The following is an 11,485-nucleotide window of genomic DNA, read 5'->3' as shown; positions in this document are numbered from 1 at the left end:
CACAATACCGCAGGTCAGTGGTAAGATTGTAGGGAGAAATCAACAGGTTCTCCGAGACATTACAAAGACCGCACACGTAAGAGGGGTAAATAAATAATTGTGGATCTTACACATTCACTAAACAACCAATGTAGTAGGTAAGGTAGCCTAGCGGTTAAGTGCATTAGGCCAGTAACCGAGAGGTTGCTGGTTTGAATCCCTAAACCAATTAGGTGAAAAATCTCTTGAGCAAGGCATTTACCCTAACCGCTACTGTAAGTCGCTCTGGATGAGAGTGTCTGCTAAAAGACTCAAATGTAACCGCCATCAGGGAGCAGACTCATAAAACCAAGAGAGCCACTAACAGTTCTATAGTGGTATCAGTATGGCTTTTAAATGAACATATACAGGTATTGTGTGACCTACATTTATCTTGCATTGCACAGCTTTTAAATTAAACAGATTTGTGTGACTTTATATTGTATATATCTTGTCAGCATTAGCATCTGTCATGTATGAATGTTGCTGTTCATATGTTTACAATATATATCTTTATTTTTATCCTATCCGACTTGCCCCAACTGAAGTTCCTTCTGGAAAAAATTAATAAATCAAGTCCTTCCTACATCATCATAATGATGCAAAAAACATCATATGATCCAAAACACATAATCATGGTGATGTGGCTGGTGATACTTTGGTTCTTGAAATTCCAATATCTTGAAAACTTAACTGCTGATATGCAAAACATTTTGGGACTAATCACTGAAAACATCCCTATAGTTTTTGAGTGGATTTCCCCTTTGAAGTTAAGTTATAAAGGTGTGATGAGCCACTGGAAATCTGCTGCCTCTGTCAAATAGATAATCCATCATGTGTTGTCATTTAATCTGCCAAAACAGCAAGTAAGACAATATCAACATTTTTTGGGAAAACTATTACTAATTTAATTTCTCTCTTTGAACACATTATCCTATCTCCTCAATGTGTAACCTTCTGAAAAAGAGTCCATGATGTCGTTTTATGTGCTGCATTGTACGTTTGTGAAAGTATTGCAAAGTGCAGGGATGTTGGTCTGTACAGCGGAGTGCAATTTTGTATTTCAAGTGAAGTTTGTTTTCAATAAAAATCCATTCAGTGCTATAATGGATTAACAATTATGCTTTCAATTTTATGCAGCTTAAAATGGTAATGAGTGGGCTTTAGGTGCCAGCGTTGTCAAGGTGACAGCTTCATCAGACTGAAATAAATGTGAGATGTTCATGAAGGAATAGCCAAAGCAAAACATAGAAATCAGAGTTATCTTATATTTTGTTAGAGAGTTGAAAGATATTTAAAATTCTGTTTGCTAACTGCATTGCTAAAAGCAATAAAGGCGACTTGTGTTTTGTACTAAGCATCCTTAGTATTTCATTTTCATCGACTTGAAACAAATCCATCCTTTATTCCTCTTTCATTGTGAGTACTTACCAGTTATGTGATACATTTGATGCATCAATTAATCCATATATTAATAAAGTCTTCCATACAGTGCATTTGTAAAATATTCAGACCCCTTGACTATTTCCACATTTTGTTACGTTACAGCCTTATTCTAAAATGGATTTTAAAAAAGAAAACTCAGCAATCTACATACAATACCCAATAATGACAAAGTGAAAACAGGATTTAGAATTTTTTGCAAATTTATTACAAATAAAAAAACAGATATCTTCTTTACATAAGTATTCAGACCCTTTGCTATGAGACTCGAAAATTGGGTTCAGGTACATCCTTTTTCCATTCATCATCCTTGAGATGTTTATACAACTTAATTGGAGCACCTGTGGAATATTAAATTGATTGGACATGATTTGGGCTCCTGAGTGGCGCAGTGGTCTAAGGCACTGCATCTCAGTGCAAGAGGCGTCACTACAGTCCTTGGTGCAATTCCAGGCTGTATAACATCCGGCCGTGATTGAGAGTCCCATAGGGCGGTGCACAATTGGCCCAGCGTTGTCGTCGTCCGGGTTTGGCCGGGGGAGGCCGTCATTGTAAATTAGAATTTGTTCTTAACTGACTTGCCTAAAACATTGGAAAGGCACACACATGTCTCACCTGTCCCATAAGGTCCCATAGTTGACAGTTCATGTCAGAGCAAAAACCAAGCCATGAGGTCGAAGGAATTGTCCGTAGAGCTCAGAGACAAGATTGTGTCGAGGCACATATCTGGGGAAGGGTACCAAAATATTTCTGCAGTGTTGAAGGTCCAAAAGAAAACAGTGGCCTCCGTCATTCTTAAATAGAAGAAGTTTGGAACCACCAAGACTCTTCCTAGTGGTGGCCGACCAGCCAAACTGAGAAATCGGGGGATTAGGGCCTTGGTCAGGGAGGTGACTAAGAACCCGATGGCCACTCTGACAGAGCTCTGGAGTTTTTCTGTTCAGATGGGACAACCTTCCAGAAGGACAACCATCCCTGCAGCACTTCACCAATCAGGCTTTTATGGTAGAGTAGCCTGATGGAAGCCATCCTCAATAAAAAGGCACGACAGCCCGCTTGGAGTTTTCCAAAAGGCACCTAAAAGACTCTCAGACCACGAGAAACAAGATTCTCTGGTCTGATGAAACCAAAATTGAACTCTTTGGCCTAAATGGCAAGAGTCACGTCTGGAGGACACTTGGCACCATCCCTACTGAGAAGCATGGTGGCAGCATCATGCTGTGGGGATGTTTTTCAGTGGCAGGGACTAGGGGACTAGTCAGGATCGAGGGAAAGATCAAATCAAAGTATAGAGAGATCCTTGATGAAAACCTGCTCAGGACCTCAGACTGAGGCAAAGGTTCACCGTCCAACAAGACAATGACCCTAAACACAAGGTCAAGACAACGCAGGAGTGGCCCAGCCAGAGCCCGGCAGCAACGCTCCCCATCCAACCTGCCAGAGGTTTAGAGGATCTGCGGAGAAGAATGGGAGAAACTCCCAAAATACAGGTGTGCCAAGCTTGTAGCTGTCACGTCACACCTGGACTCCATCACTTCACTGATAACCTCCCCTATATCTGTCACTTCCTTAGTTCCATTCCCCAGGCAATATTGACTATGTGTTTCATGTCTATACACTACTCGTGTTTCTTTTATTGGTCTATGTTCCATTTATTATTAAACTCACCACCTGCACTTGTTTTCCGACTCCCAGCGTATACGTTACAGTAACGTCATACCCAAGAAGACTCAAGGCTGTAATCAAGGCTGTGCTTCAACAAAGTACAGAGTAAAGCATCTGAATACTTATGGATATTTCAGTTGTTGTTTTTTTATATAGTTTTGCAAACATTTCTAAAAGCCTGTTTTTTCTTTGTCATCGTGGGGTGTTGTGTGTGTAGATAAAAACATGTTTTAAATCCATTTTAAAATAAGGCTGTAACCTAACAAAAGGTGGAAAAAGTCAAGGTGTCTTAATAATTTCCAAAGGTACTGTATATGAAGAAATGCTGTATGCCTCATTAACAGTTGTCGTGGAATAATCAGAATTTGTTGGTAACATATGTAAGATGTTTTATATTCATCAAATGTGTGTAAGTTACTTCTCATCAGAATGGTATTTTTGTATAATACTGTGGCGGGGTTGCAGTTATCTGTTCTATGTCAAGACTAAGTTGCATGGGCCGCAGAGAGGGGAGAGGTCAAAGTGTCATCATGTGTAAACATATCTTTTACTCCCTACCTTTCCCAGCGGGGAAAGGAGGGTGGCAGTGTCTGGAATCATTCTATGCTGCCTCTAATGTTGTTTCTATCTTAACCTATAGCCTCATTCTCCTCTCCGTGAGTTTGTCCAGGATTGGTTGTATTTAGAATTGGTTGTATCTAAATGACAATTTGATATATGCCTGTTGATATGGAGGGTTGGTTTATGGTTCTGAGTTTGAGAGAGGAGACAAAGCTGAACAATGAATTATGCCGATGCTGTCTTATCCTGTGTATCTTTGCTATAAAGGATCCCATTTTGCCGTTGTGTGGGGACTCTCAACTTTTCATTAGAGATACTGAACTGTTGAAAGTCAAAAGGCTATTGCAATGTGGAAGGGGCTCTCAGAGAATTCATTGAGAGACACTGAATTACCTGAGAGTCACCGGATTGTGATAGAGCTGATATAATTAAAGATGGACTTTGATAACTAACTCTGACTTGTGTGTGTGGTTTGCTCCCATGATTTGGTAAATAGAGGAAATTTCCACGACCCAGTGTAGATAGGTAGATCTACACTGAGTGTACAAACATTAGGAACACCTCCATGACATAGACTGACCAAGTCAATCCTAGGTGGATCCTTCTTAAAAGGCTGGAAGACAAAAAGGAAAGTCAACCACAGAACATTTGAAATGGTTTTGTTATGTGTATCGAAAATGACATCTGAATCAATCGAAATGACAAGGTCTTTCACAACTCTGCAGCCATGCAGAGTAACTCCCGACAGCTCCATATGGATTATCTTTCTTAGCCTAAAATCGAAAACTCTAACAAGGGTGTGGCCTGGGGTGATATTTCAAGATACAGAGGATAAATTGCTGTCTCAAAATGTATTCTAAGGTCAATGTCTTAGGAAAACATTTGTGAGGCTCTCCTATCTAATAGGCATTCAGCGAACAGAATCAGGACCCATGGTTAAACATTTCTCAAGGTCCACTCCTGGATCTGAATCAATGTAAAAAAAGATATATATATTATTTGTATCAGTAGGCTTTATCTTTATCTAAGTGATGGTTGAACTGGGAACTTCTGTGAAAAAGTTATATGTGCAAAAAGCTCAATTTTTCCGTTCTTTAGCAGCCAACAGCTGACTAGTTTTCACCATTTGGTTTCAATGGCTACCAGCCTTCACCAGCATGAGTGTCACACCCTGACCATAGTTTGCTTTGTATGTTCTATGTTTTGTTTGGTCAGGGTGTGATCTGAGGGGCATTCTATGTTGGATGTCTTGTTTGTCTGTTTCTGTGTTTGGGCCTGATATGGTTCTCAATCAGAGGCAGGTGTTAGTCTTTGTCTCTGATTGGGAACCATATTTAGGTAGCCTGTTTTGTGTTGGGTTTTGTGGGTGATTGTTCCTGTCTTTGTTACACCAGATAGGGCTGTTTTTGGTTTTTCTCTGTTCTTGTTTTTGTATATTGTTCTATTGTCATCTTTATTAAAGATGTATCAAAATAACCACGCTGTGTTTTGGTCCGCCTCTCCTTCAACAGAAGAAAGCCGTGACAATGAGAGCATACAACAATTATGAACCTCTTCTTACCTCTACTGCAATACCTCTAAGTTAGGAAATATGAACCATTATAGCCCCCTGGTATGCATACCACTGTATTTCATATCAAATAAAACATTAATTAATATGTCATGTATTGTGGATGGAACAAACTGAGTGAGATGTTTAACAGCTTCATATTGAATCTTCTGTCTAAGTTTCACACACTACAGAGCCGGTCTTGAATAGGATTCATACAGTACCCTTGTAGCTGAAGGGAATGTTTGATCCAGGCCCAATTGAATAGTTTTAACGAATGTATTTATATAGCCCTTCGTACATCAGATATCTCAGAATGCTGTACAGAAACCCAGCCTAAAATCCCAATCAGCAAGCAATGCAGGTGTTGAAGCACATAATCTAGTGCGTTTATCACAGTCAACACATCCATATTTTACATTTTTTAATTAGCTTTAAAAATGAAAGATTTTCTCTCAGCTTCATGGCAAAATGTGTAGAATAGCATAAGATTAGCTATAAAACTGCAAATGTTCCTCTTTGCCCCATGGCACAATGTGTAGAATTGCAGGAAGTTAGTTGTTTTCCCCCATCATAAAGAAATATAATTTGAAGGTAACAATGCACATTATTACTGGGTCATGTTGGGCCTTGGATCTTATTGTGTCTGCACCCAAGTCATCATGTAGGTCAAGTGATTATCTTATGATATTAGAGGGGTTCTGGTGTGGGATGGAGTGCTTTACCGTGGAGTGTCTGTAAGAACACTACCCTCCGAGCACACTATGTCATTTCAGCATAGATAATTGGGTAATAATGGTTGTGACTTTGATTTGATTACAACCTATATTCATCCACTCAAAAAGACAGCCAAAAGTTAGTTGAATTTCCAATGTGTCACTATGCTTTCAATCATCTAAAAGCACAACCGAATTCCAATGGAAAAACAAACATCTAAGTTAAAGAATAAGACTAAATAAATCAAACTTTAAATGCACTATCAATAAAGTGTTGATTTGATTTAGTCCTATTATTTAACTTAGATTTTGGTTGAGATGGTGATATGAATCCAACATATCAATGATTAATTTGTAGACATGCTAGAATTAAAGCCAGACTAAGTCAGTAGCACAGATGTAACTATCCAAGACATCCATACTGCTGGGTGTCAATCTGGCGTAGGATATAGGTAAGATCCCATTCAGTGATAAAGCTCTCTTTGCTCAGAAAGTTAGTGAGATGTCTTGGATTCAGGTAAGGGGACCTCTATAGCTTATTTTCATTCGTCAGGAACAATGCCCTCTTGTAGAGATAAGTTAAGAATGCCAGCCAGTAGTCCAAGCTCAATTCATTTGCAAACTCCTTTATTAGCAAACCCCGTTAAGCCTTTCAGGTTTTCACCTTCTGTAGCTTTTTGTAGACTTCCCAGGGTTGGACCGTTGGAGCAGGACATGCTGGTAAAAAGGAGGGCAGCAGTGCTGGGTTGATGGGTGGTAGGGACTGTTTTACTTTTGATAGTGTTTTGTTTATTTAATTTGCTGTACCATGCCTATCGTCTGGTCTAAGACCCTCTTTGTGGAAGGTTTCCTCAGTTTGGGAGAGGAAGGCTAAGTCTTTGATGTTCTTATGCCACTTGGCATAATGAAACAATATTCACTGTTACTTAACTACTGTATTGTTTACTCTATATTAGGCTTTAAAAATTAAAAAATGTATTATAAATATAATAATGCTTCTATAATTGCCTCTTTGAGTTGCACAAAATATATAGGCTGTTCTTTAAATGAGTCACATTATATAGTAACACCATGCACTTTAGAAGATAATTTCAATTGCCCTCCATTCAACAACAGGCATGATTCACCAGTTGTATTTCTCGGAATGAGAAGGCAACATGGTTTTGATGCCTCCCAGTGGAGGATTAGAGCAAACATTTGTTGCACTTCCCATCTCTCACAAGGTGAAACTGTAATGTCCACTGGCAATGATACCTCATACCCAGATATTAGACTACCAGTCAAGTGTGATGGAGGGCCTTGAAAACACACATGGCTCTTATTTATCTCCAGTGTAGAAAACTCTCATTCCCATTTATATCCAAATTATTACAAACACCCCCTGCAAATAGAGATAAAATACAAAGCAATTATGTTAAAGGTGGGAATACTTCATATTTTGCTACAGCTTAACAATTGGCCAACTTGGCTCAGAGAAAGTATTGCATATATCCCATACGCAAACACATGTTTTTGTTTCAGATCCCTGAACTACGACGAGCCAATGCTTAGTAAGATCAGAATTACCTTCTATCTTTCAGGCTACATCAAGGCGTACCAAGGAGAACCCTAAAAAATAGAACAACCAACAAATTACAGAAAATGTGTGACAGAATTAAAGCCTCTGCAGCTTTAGGAGTAGGCAGCAATAGCCACTCTTCATATTTATTATGGCAATTAAGAATACTTAAATTATGGGATATTTATAATGGAATACTGTATGTTAAATATATTTAAAATGACCTAAAACAACATATTGTGTAAAAGTGCTGAAGGCTGTGCCCAACAGAGTGATGATGATCTTGCATGGCATCAAAACATGTTCCAACATACACATACCAAGCCCACTTTTTCCAGTACTTGATAAAGAATTTAAGTAACCACTTATGTTACAAGAAACATGTGATATAACACATGACGTGTCATTCGTCCTCATTTACAAAGTCGCAATTTTTTAACCGGGGACAGTGGCTGTCTATGTGGCAAAGACACTAGGAAACGTACAATAAATGCTTCAATATTACTACCTCCATCTTTGAAAAATCAATGTAGCAACTCAGTTTTCCCCACCCTGCAGCCTGGCCAGCGTGAGTTGACAGTGACAGCAGCACGCTTGCGCAGTATGTCCACTGGCTCGGAGTCGGTGCTGAAGTTGGGCGGATGGAAGAAAAACACCGCCGATGGAGATTATAAGGCAGGATGCATCTTTACTGTGCGATTTAACAAGCATCAACATAAAACACGTATAAATGAACCACTACAGAATACTGACAACCAGAATTAAAAGGGTAAGATTATGGATATTCTTCATTCTTCTGTTAAATGTCCCACGAGCTAGCACTAGCCATGCTAGTTTCATAGCTAGCTCTTCATAGCTCTTCTTCGCAGCACAGAAAATGAGAGAACGGTCTAATGTTAGCTAGCTATACAGAAATTGGGGGTTATTCTTATTTTTGTTGATGTGACAATAAGGCACTATCGTAGTTTTCTATTAGTTTTGCATTATCATGCGGTGTCTTGCCAAGCAGAATCAGATTGTCTTTGCAGCTAACGTTACATGCAATGTTTTAGCTAGCTAGTTAGTGCAGAATCACAGCTGCAGATGCTTCGAATCACAGAGAACCACGCACAACACCCCAGGAGCTGCAGGCAAGGACAGCTATGATGCGAATGTTTTAGCAAATTATGGCAAGCATGTGATATGCTGTTAAGTGTATTTAGTTAGCTAGTTCTAAAATGTACGATTTTACCACTGCTCACTAGCTAACTATGTCATACATTTCAATTGGCAGCGAGTCAGTTTGCTTGGTATGGCTGAACTAGGCTACCGCTCCAGCCTGCCGTTTTCCATATGGAATATAAGGGGAGAATCTCAATTGGTTGTGAAGAGGGAACTTGGAAACATTAGAAGTCATTAGAAATGACTCCTCCACTAGCACATGATCAGGCAAATTACCTTTACAGAGGTGGAATGCCAAACTACATGTGTAAAGTGGTAAAAATAAATGCGGAGGTGTGCTAGACATTTTATTAGATAAAACAAACCATAAGTAGCATATACTTTTTAAATGTGTATATGCTTTTCTCCTTAGAGGAAACAGCTGGCACTGTTTCCGCATGCTAACATTTTAGCATTTGTGGCACAAATCCAATTTAATTCATGGGACCAATAATAGCATGTTTTTCATGTATCATGTCCAAATCATCCGAAAGTACACTACATGACCAAAAGTATGTAGAAACCTGCTCTTCGAACATCTCATTCCAAAATCATGTGCATTAATATGGAATTGGTCCCCAAATTGCTGCTATAAAAGCTTCCACTTGTCTGGGAATGCTTTCCACTAGATGTTGGAACATTGCTGCAGGGACTTGCTTCCATTCAGCCGCAAGAGCATTAGTGAGGTTGGGCACTGATGTTGGGCGATTAGGTCTGGCTTTCCAATTCATCCCAAATGTGTTTGATGGTCTTCCACACCGATCTCAACAAACCAATTATGTATGGACCTCACTTTGTCATGCTGAAACAGGAAAGGGCCTTCCCTAAACTTTTGTCACAATGTTGGAAGCACAGAATCGTCTAGCATGTCATTGTATGCTGTAGTGTTAAGACTTCCCTTCACTGGAACTAAGGGGCCTAGCCCGAACCATGAGAAACAGCCCCAGACCATTATTCCTCCTCCACCAAACTGTACAGTTGGCACAATGTTTTGGGGCAGGTAGTGTTCTCCTGGCATCCCCCAAACTGAGATTTGTCAAACGGACTGCCAGATGATGAAGCGTGATTCATCAATCCAGAGAACACGTTTTCACTGCTCCAGAGACCAATGACAGCGAGCTTTACACCACACCAGCCGACGCTTGGCATTGTGCATGGTAATCTTAGGCTTGTGTGTGGCTGCTCAGCCATGGAAACCACACAGGCTTACAGAACGGGATGCAACCTCCGCACAAGAACTGTACTTCAGGAACCTAATGAAATGAAATCGCAGCTGAGCTGTTGTTGCTCCTAGACAATTCACAATAACAGCACTTACAGTTGACCGGGGCAGCTCTAGCAGGGTAAAAATCTGACTGACTTGTTGCAAAGGTGGCATCCTATGATGGTGCCATGTTGAATTCACTGAGCTTTTCAGTAAGGCCATTCTACTGCCAAAGAGGTCCATACAGAAATGGTTTGTTGAGATCGTTTTGGAAAACCATCTAACACATTTGGGATGATATAATATGTGTATCTTACGTTGATTGTGAAGCTCCCGAGTGGCGCAGTGGACTAAGGCACTGCATCTCAGTGCTAGAGTAACACACCCTGCATCTCAGTGCTATAGACACCCTTGTTCGATTCCAGGCTGTTTCACAACGGCCATGATTGCGAGTCCCATGGGGCGGCGCACAATTGGCCCAGCATCACCCGGGTTTGGCCGGTGTAGGCCGTCATTGTAAATAGTAATTTGATCTTAACTGACTTGCCTAGTATAATTTAGGTGAAGTATCTCTTTAACAAATTGACAATTGAATTAGAGCACTAGCCTAATCTTTGTATCGGAGTCATTATGGCGACTGTGACCGCATGGGCAGTGACATTGAGGCTACCTCAATTTTTTTTAAAGTAGATTTGTGCATTTGAAAAAAGTATAAAGCTAATATTAGTGATTTACCTCCACCTGCAGTGCTGGAAACCTGAAACAAATCTTCTGTATCAGTCATTTACTGTGGCCACTAGATGTCGGTAATATAGCTCAAAGCCATTTACTATCTAGGCAAACCAATTTAAAGAAGGCAATGCTATGATCCATTGACTGATCAAACCAAACCATAAGAATTAGAGGTTGACCGATTTATGATTTTTCAATGCCGATTATTGGAGGACCAAAAAAGCCGATACCGATTAATCTGACGATTTAAAAAAAAATATTTTTTATTTGTAAAAATGACAATTACAACAATACTGAATGAACACTTATTTTAACTTAATATAATACATCATTTAAATCTATTTAGCCTCAAGTAAATAATGAAACATGTTCAATTTGGTTTAAATAATGCAAAAACAAAGTGTTGGAGAAGAAAGTAAAAGTGCAATATGCGCTATGTAAGAAAGCTAACGTTTCAGTTCCTTGCTCAGAACATATGAAAGCTGGTGGTTCCTTTTAACATGAGTCTTCAATATTCCCAGGTAAGAAGTTTTAGGTTGTAGTTATTATAGGAATTATAGGACTATTTCCCTCTACCATTTGTATTTCATTAACCTTTGACTATTGGATGTTCTTATAGGCACTTTAGTATTGCCAGTGTAACAGTATAGCTTCCGTCCCTCTCCTCGCTCCTCCCTGGGCTCAAACCAGCAACACAACGACAACAGCCACCATCGAAGCAGCGTTACCCATGCAGAGCAAGGGGAACAACAACTAGAAGGCTCAGAGCGAGTGGCGTTTGAAACGCTATTAGCGCGCGCTAACTAGCTAGCCATTTCACTTCGGTTACACCAGCCTCA

General features: G+C 39.8%; 1 protein-coding gene across 1 annotated transcript in view; it reads left to right on the top strand.

Moving 5' to 3' along the window:
* The first annotated feature begins 8,076 nt into the window (after positions 1-8,076).
* Positions 8,077-11,485, top strand: part of LOC109875873 (regulator of G-protein signaling 17) — a 31,136-nt gene continuing 27,727 nt past the window's right edge. Inside the window, exon 1 of the mRNA XM_031835205.1 lies at positions 8,077-8,279. The gene's annotated coding sequence lies outside the window, so the exon portion shown is untranslated. The remainder of the gene's footprint in view (positions 8,280-11,485) is intronic.

The sequence above is a fragment of the Oncorhynchus kisutch genome, linkage group LG11, assembly GCF_002021735.2.
Source record: "Oncorhynchus kisutch isolate 150728-3 linkage group LG11, Okis_V2, whole genome shotgun sequence".
NCBI classification, from domain to species: Eukaryota; Metazoa; Chordata; class Actinopteri; order Salmoniformes; family Salmonidae; genus Oncorhynchus; species Oncorhynchus kisutch.
The sequence above is the reverse complement of the archived record's forward strand: the minus strand, read 5'-3'. Positions and strand labels throughout refer to the sequence as shown.